This window comes from Eschrichtius robustus, chromosome 10 (genome assembly GCF_028021215.1).
Source record: "Eschrichtius robustus isolate mEscRob2 chromosome 10, mEscRob2.pri, whole genome shotgun sequence".
NCBI lineage: Eukaryota > Metazoa > Chordata > Mammalia > Artiodactyla > Eschrichtiidae > Eschrichtius > Eschrichtius robustus.
In genome coordinates, this window is record NC_090833.1 from 84,124,043 (window position 1) to 84,132,980 (window position 8,938).

The following is an 8,938-nucleotide window of genomic DNA, read 5'->3' on the forward strand; positions in this document are numbered from 1 at the left end:
GATTTCTCAGTACAGGGGAAAACTTCTCTCTCCTGAGACCTGACCCCATTTGTTGTCCCAGGAGTGAAATTTCTTTCAGGAAATCATCTTCCAATACCTAAGTTTTAAAGCAAATTCCAGTAACCTTCAGAAAAAATGGTGAACCTGTCTGAACAGGTAATTCAGACCTGTTGCCCTGTGGCGCAGAGGAGCTCAGGACGGGAGAAAGAGGGCCACACTAGCAGTGAGGTGAGAAAGAGCTGTGGACAAGTGTGCCCTTTCCTAATGCTGACCACATCTCTGCAGTGTCCTCACCTGGACCCTGGGGCACTGTGCTTCATTCAGTTCCCAAAGCTGGCTGAGGTCACTATGACTTGTGAAAGGAGAGGTGATTGTCACCCTACACCCCTCTCCACTTCCAGCTCAGATACTCTCTAGGAAAAGAGAATGGCATGATAGTATTGGAAGGGGAGAGGGGTGGGAACAGGAGATACCTACTTCCTATACTCTCTAACTCCAATCTTCATCAACCCATGTTTGGTAAGGTAATTGTACCCTGACTCTTCTCAGATTCTGAGCAGTCAGCCACCACCATCCTCCCTATTACTCAGTCCTGGGAACTAGAGCTTCCACATATGTGGCCCTGCTCCCACATGCATGTTCCCATAGACTGACATAAGGATAACAAGCTACACTTCACACACGAAGGCCAGCTTGTCAGCTGGATATGCATTTGAATTTCTAGTATTAAGGATGTTCTGGTCCCCTAAGCCATCTTCATTTCTTATCCTGTCTCTACTGTAACCAAGACATTTCTTCTAAATGCCTGAGTATTGTTCCAAGTGTGATTGATTATTTTTAGAACAACTTTTTTTCTGTTTTAAGTCAAAAGATCCAATACATTTGTCTCATTAGTTTATTCATTCATTCCACAATATTTTTTGAGCACCTACTATGTGTCAGGCACTGTTCTAGGTGTCAGAGATACAATGGTTAGGGGGATCCAAAGTCTCTGCCTTATAAGAACTTTTGTTTTGGGACTTCCCAGGTGATGCAGTGGTTAAGAATCCGCCTGCCAATGCAGGGGACACGGGTTCGATCCCTAGTCTGGGAAGATCCCACATGCCACGGAACAACAAAGCCTGTGCACCACAATTACTGAACCTGCACTCTAGAGCCCGCGAGCCACAACTACTGAGCCCACACACCACAACTACTGAAGCCTGTGTACCCTAGACCTCGTGCTCTGAAACAAGAGAAGCTTTTGCAGTGAGAAGCCCACCCACTGCAACGAAGCCCCCGCTTGCCACAGCGAGAGAAAAGCCCGCACGCAGCAACGTAGACCCAATGAAGCCAAAATAAATTAATAAGTTAATTAATTAAATTTAAAAGTTCACACTGACCTTTAAAAAAAAAGTCTATACCAATCTCCTTAAAAAAAAAAAAAAAGAACTTTTGTTTTGACTGGTGAAAGAGATTATAAAAAATAAGTTAATAGCAATAGTATCAGACAACCGCTTTAAAGAAAAATAAAGCAGATATAAGAATTGAATGTGAGGGAGGACAAGCTCATAGCTAGGATGGTTGGAGAGGGCTTCTCTGAGGAACTGATACTTGAACAAAGGCCTAAAGGAAGTGAGAGAACAAGTCATGTGACTATCCGAGGGAAGAGAAGTCCAGGGAGAGGAAATGTCTCCATTGCTTAAGACCTGCAAAATCACTCAGGAGGAAAACACTGATTTCTTATAGCCCCTATTTCTTCTGCTCTTCAAACATTCCATGATGGCTAAAATTATTTTAAAATTTCTTGAAGTTTACACTTTTGCTAATTAAACATTGACAAAAATATGATAAGACTAGAAAATGTGTGAAGTCTTAGGGGAGGAACTGCCACCCCTGCACATTCTCTTTCTAAATGTTTCCCAGTCAATGTAGACAAGGTCCTACTTGTAGTTCTGCATGAATAAATGTCTTTGAAACTTAATTCAAAAAAAAAAAAATCAAAACCGTATTTGTGCACTCTCTCTCCACAGCTGTGATCCCCAGAGGTCTAAGATAATGGGAGGGCACACCCAGAGACCAACCTTAACAGTCAAGGCCTCTCCCAAACACCTGCCCAAGGAGAGGCCAAAGGCAAGGGCACGAGAGGAGGGAGGAAGCCCCTGGATACACAGCCGGTCCTCCTAACAATCCCACCTCCATGCCCAGCTGGCCAAGAGCAAGGCCATTAGCACCACCTGCAGATAGAAGCCGTGAAGAAAGTCAGGAGGCCCTGGTGGAATGAGTCTTTATGAAAAACACAGAACCTCAGGAGGTGCCCAGAGCTGAGAAGATGGAGTGGAAATTTCCAGACCTGACCCTCCCAGAAACTCTCAAGCCTTTGGGACAGATTAGGCTGACAGCATCCAGAAACAAACGGGTTCCAACAGGTGCCTTCACTCTTTATCAACAATCGTACAGTTGTACCACGTTTCCCCCTTTACTCATCTTCCCATCATAGCTCTCCATGGCTTCCTCTCCTTTTCTTCTCATTCTCCTTTTTCTTGCCTCATCACCTATCAATTGCTTTTCTTTCTGACCCACTTCAGCCTCCTCTCTTTCCTTACTATTTAGAAAGTAAATGTAAAAGAAACAAAAGTCATAGTTACAGAGAAATCCAATGAATGAAATGGTAATTTACCATCCACAACAGTGTTTTTTTTTCCTGCTCCAAATTTGAGGTGACAATGACACCCTCATTTCCTGCTGGTGGCATCTTCTATCAGTAAGGGCCTTCAAAGTGCAGCCTTATATTACATAGAAAATGCCACAATGTGTTCTTAGTCTATGAACTAGTAGTTACCCTCCCAGGAATGTGTGCTTAGGAAGTAGTAACTCAATAGGAGCCAAAAAAAGTCACCTGTATGCCAGTGTCCTTTGTAGTGTCATCTATAGTGACAGAGAGTAGAAAACAATGTAAGCATCCAACAGTAGTCTAATGCATTAGCAAACTCTGTTAAAGTGACTCAATGGGAGACTATGTGTCTGTTAAAAATCATAATTATAAATACTACATGGAAACACAGAAAGCTAGGTGTTATGTGAAAAGATCAGAACACAAAATTCTGTCACCATCTAAGTACAATTATGGGAAGCCAAGTTGGAAAAGAATATACAAAAATAAGGCTAGTTTTTCTCTTACATCAGAGTGGTGGAAATACAGACTTCTCTTTAAAAAAATCTTTTAATGTTGTTATACTGTTTTTAATAATAAACATGTAAATAATACCAGTAAGAGATATTATGGAAACTTCATTAGGAAGTCCAACACGAATCAATCAAAATTCTCCACTAGTAACTGCCCAAGACAGTTCTTTCAATGTATTTGCCATAATTTTATGTTTCCCTATCCTTCCCATGTCACCTCCCTCTGACATCAAGTTAAGGGCATGAAGCATTCTTTATTTAACTCCAGTTATTCTGTTTTACATTGGGCAGACCTGTTACCTATCTTCCCTATCACGGTCCCACATTATCCAGACAAGTTTATCCCTCATCACATCCTAAATGACATCTGCTACAGCAGTCACCTTGCTCATCAGCTAGTCCCCATCTCCATCTGTTTCCATAAGCACTGGGGATACCATCTCTCTTCCTCTCTGTCTTCAACTCTTGCCCACCTTCTGAACCCATAACACCTCTCCTGACCTCCTCAGCTCTCCACAATCTCTTCAAACTTCAAATTCCTCCAACACTTATCATCTTTACCATATAATTCATATTACATGGTGTTTCAAAACTTATTCTTTTTTTTTTTTTTTTTTTTAAGAATTTTTCTATCGGAGATTTTTTTTTTTTTAAGTTTTAGTAATTGTTTTTTTTCCCCCCCTTTTAATTTATTTATTTATTTATTTTTGGCTGTGTTGGGTCTTCGTCTCTGAGCGAGGGCTCTCTCCAGTTGCGGCAAGCGGGGGCCACTCTTCATCGCGGTGCGCGGGCCTCTCACTATCGCGGCCTCTCGTTGCGGAGCACAGGCTCCAGACGCGCAGGCTCAGCAGTTGTGGCCCACGGGCCCAGCTGCTCCGCGGCATGTGGGACCCTCCCAGACCAGGGCTCGAACCCGTGTCCCCTGCATTAGCAGGCAGACTCTCAACGACTGCGCCACCAGGGAAGCCCTCAAAACTTATTCTTATCTGTCCAACATTATTGCAAAACCCTGAAGATAGGAACTGTGTCTACACTTGATATTCAAGCAAAGCTCAATGCTTAAGCCCAGAGTTACTGAATGATACTGTTTATTGAGTGATTAATAATGGAACAGGGATAAAGGAGCATCTGGGAACTGAGGAATAGATTTCCATACCTGTTCTGCATCTCATCATGTGTCAAACACATTCAAGTGCCCCAAAGCAAGCCTCATTAACTATTGCAAAATGTGTGCAGACATCCATAAACATGAAGCCCTCTGTAGCTCATTTCCAAAACTATTAAGAAGCACAGATGAATATGTATTACTGATGGGATCAGTACTGATTTGTATGATGTTCTAGAGTAGATTAAAAGCTATAGACAATATTATTAATAACCTAATTTATCTGTGGAGTAAATTTGTAGATTTAATGTTGTGATTATAAAGAGCAGCATGAAGAGTTTTTTGAAAATAGATGCTTTGAGTAATTTTACCTGACATCTTAAACCATGAAAAGATCTGAGTTAGAATTTCTTAATAGAACACTTAAGCATGCATATTAAATGAATCATTTGTGACTCTTCAAAAAGCAGAGTGTTATGTATTTCTAAACGGGAAATTTATTCTGTAGAATTAATAGTATATGTTGCAGATTCATAAATCACTGACTATATTAAAGCAAAATGATCTGGTTAAGAGAAATTGAGCTGTAGAGTTAGGAAGGTTGGGGTTCAAATTTCAGTCTTCTATGTGACCTTGAGAAAGTTACTTAACCTGCCTGTGCTTAAAATGCCTCATCTGAAAATAGCCCGAGATTGCCACCTTCACAATATTACTTTGAAGATTAAATAGTATTGTATATACAAAGCACTTAGCACAGGTCCTAGTACATGAAAAGCAGTCAATAAAAGATATGTATTATTATTGTTTTTATTATTTTTAAATTATTATCATTTTATCATAAAAGAATGCCATCACAAAAGTATTATTCTTAGCATGTCAGACTTGTACTCAAGTTAACATGAGGTTTATGACCATTTTCAGCTGGACATCACAAAGACAATTTTCATAACCCTCTTGATATAATGAAATGTGGCTAATGTTGCCCACTGAGGCCAACACAACTCTATTGATAGCAAAGAGCCTTAATGGAGCAATGCTGCAGCAAGGAACCCTCTTTTCAAGAAATCATAAGTATTATTGATCTATTTTTCTTTCTCTTCCTCGAGAAAGCTAACTGGAAGCATGTTCGATCCTAATGGACCAGTGGTGAAGGAGAGGGAGTTGTTTTCTCTGAATCAGTCAGGAAAGGCTTATCTCCACACATAACCCGTAAATAGAACTCTACCTCCCTGCCCAGAGAACCTCTTAAATGGCTGGCCTCTGTCCCTGAGCACAGTCTATTACATTGGTCCTTAATACACCACCTGGAAAAATATTCAGCTTTAATTAAGTTTGACAGTCTCCAAATACAATGTTGTTTAAGTGGCAAAGATTGAGTTTGTTTTCAATATGAGAGAAAATGGCAATTAGATGGAAAAGGAAACTTCAAGAATGCAGTCTCCTGTGTGTGATGTTTTTGGAGGCAACTAATGAGAAAGAGAGACAGAGAAGAAAGCAGAGAAATGTTTATCTAAAATCCCCTTGGAAGCAGAGAAATCCTCTTTGAACCAAAGATATCATGAGGGTAGAAGAAAATGATGTAGAGCATTCTCTATAACTATAATAACCATGATGATGACTTTATAACTGCATGCAACATAACAATTTTTAATCTTTTAATTTTCAGAGTACTGCTGTGTATCCCTCTTTTATCACAAACACACAAGGTAAATATCTCGAAAGCCTTGTGTGACCCCACAGTGACAAAACCTAATGGCTACTTCTCTGACCCTCTGGACCTCTCAGGATTTGCTGATGCTGCTGTTCTCACTGGTGCTCATTTCCTCCTTGGGTTGTAGACTTTCCTCGTCTCTTCAGACCTTCCTTGTCCCGCTCCTGCCTCCTAAATGTGCAAATCCTCTCAAAGCACAAATCTCTCTACTCGATTCTTTGAGGAATGCATCCAGCCCTCCCTGCACCATCTATCAGCACTATGGAGAAGATTCCCAGAGCCACATTCCAAGCCCCATTCTCTTTCTAAGCATCAGTTCTGCTTTTGGGATGGCTTCATTGAGAAGGTAGTGTTTGAACTGGTTTTGAAGGCTGAGCAGATTCAAATAGTCAAAGAAGTGGAATTTAGAAAAGAGTATTATAAGTGGAATGATGACCATGGGCAGAGTGCAGAGATGCAAAACAAAGGATGTTTGGATGAAAGTGAAGGTCTCCAAGGAATTCTTATCCTTTTCAAAAAGACTTTCAGAAAGAGGACTTTTCCATCTTCTAGGGCCTTCTGCTTTTCTAAATGCCTGGGGGCACTTTCTAGTGCTTACTCTCCAAAGTTTAAAAATAAGTCAAAGGGCAAACACTTCCTTCACCCTTAACTCTAATGGCATCAAAAAAAATGTCCCAGATCCCCAGAGGCCCCATTTCCAGAAGTCTCATCTCCCCCAGACATCACCCCCTCCCCACCTTGACCAACTTCACCAGAAATACCCCTGGGCACAGGGGTCTGATGAGATTTGCTCTGCACTTCAATTCTGAAGCAGTTGTTTGACTCCTGCTGAGTTCAACTGCTGGTCTTCAAACTTTTTCTTCAAAGGAAATCACCTCACATTCTCAGAATTTTGATTCCTTGGCTTCCTCTTTTCACAGAAAAGGCAAAGGCAGTTAATGGAAGTTTGAGTGAGCTGTCCAAAATACCATTGTTATCTCCTGACACCTGTCCCACGACTTATTACACAACCTTTGATACAGGGTCTGCAGAAGACAGAGTGATTTTTAGTATGTTAGTGAAAGAAAGGAAACCCACATTATGCATTTGGATAAATCCTTGTTCCGTTACATGGTCCAAAGCATGAAACAGAAAATAACAATCGGGTGAATTCTCCCACTGAGCCATCCCAAGTTCAAAACTAGAAATAATCTAACCTTCTTAACCCATGTCTTTTGCAAAAATAACTTATCTCCAAGGAGAGATGTCATTTAATACATGTTTTGCAACACATGAGAAGTATAACACTATGCCACATGCCCATGTGCAAAATTACAAAAGTCATCACTCTTGGCAGCTCATAACTATTGAATATATTTCAAGGTTCAATGGCTTAAGTCAGAAGTTTTGCTCTTCATCTCCTTATAAGTTTATCTCTGAATATATGAGCTTATGCTAAACATAGTTTACTCTACCCCTTGCTCCAGCCCCATCTATTTCACTCCACAAAATAAATTTTAAAGGTATTTAGAGATTCCATGGTCAAAGGATAGAACACAAGCACTGTTTGTCTACTCAAGATGCTATTTCCCTATTTTGTTTTGGATTATATATAGTGTGCACCTCATAAACCTATTAAAAAGCTCATTTTTCCACCTGCCTTTATGACTATCTTAGCATCTTTCTTTACCAAAAGTTGTCTTAATGCCCACAGTAAAAGTATAATCCACATGCTAGTTACAAACTTAAAAAAAAATAAAACTATGGACATCTGGTTTAGATTATGATGGTAATAATTCCAAAACTAACTAGGAAATCAGATAAAATCCTAAAACATTTACTTGAAGTTATTGGAGAGCTGCCAAGGTAACCAGGACTTGAGAGCGCAAGAGTCTACAGAGAAGGGAAATGTAGGGAGGTGAGCTGACTTTCTGTGGGTTGCTTTTCCCCCAGGACATTTGCTGAGTCTTGTCTTTATGATGAGTTAGAATCTGAGAAACTGGGAGGAGAGTTATGGCTAAGAGATAAGAAAGCCACTAGAACATTGGGAATTTCATAGGGATAAAGAGAAAAAAAACTACAGTTGGGAGCTGCCTGGTAGGCAGTTCTACAGTGACCAAAAATCTGGAAAGAGGGAAACACAGAGACAAATTCTCAGATTTGTCAGAGCAAGAGGCTGAAAAATTCAGCTGAAAACATATCAGAGTTTTTAACAATCTGATGTGCTGATAAGACAAAAATACAGTTTAGGAACAACCCACCTAAAGGTGGCCATAGTAAGCAACCTAGACTTTTATCCCTAGGAGCAGGGATGAGCAAGGGGATAGATGGAGCCTTAGCAAACCTGCAATCCAGCCTTTGAGTCAGCCCTCTGCCTGATTAGATTAAGGGAATTGGGACAACCCCACTCAAGCTGCCTATCATAGAATATGGTGAACTCTATCTAGAAGAAGTTATCATTATCCTGAGCTTTTGTAGTTTTCATGCACAATGTCTAGCATTCAACCAAAAACCACCAGGCATACCAAAAAAGAAAAACAAGATTATAAAAAACAGAAAATAGAAACAAATTCACACATGGCTCAATTATTGAAACTATCCAGACACAGATTTGTTAAACAACTAATATTAATATATTTTTTTAAAATATGGGACAACATTGGAATTTCACCAGAGCACTGTAATGTATTTTTTGCAAAGCATCAAATAGAAATTGTGGAACTAAAAAATTACAGTGATTAAAACTAAGAACTCAGTAGATAGGCTCACAGCAGATTGAATACAATAAAAGAGAGGATTGATGAGCTGAAAAACTGGTAAGTATAAAATATACAGGCTGAATCACAGAGAGCAAGAGAGATGGAAAATACAGAAAAGAGCACTGGCAAAATATGGTGGACTTTGCAAAGGTAGGACACATCTGTAACTGAGTCCCAGAAGGGGAGGATAGAGTGTGACAGAAAATATTTTTGAATAAA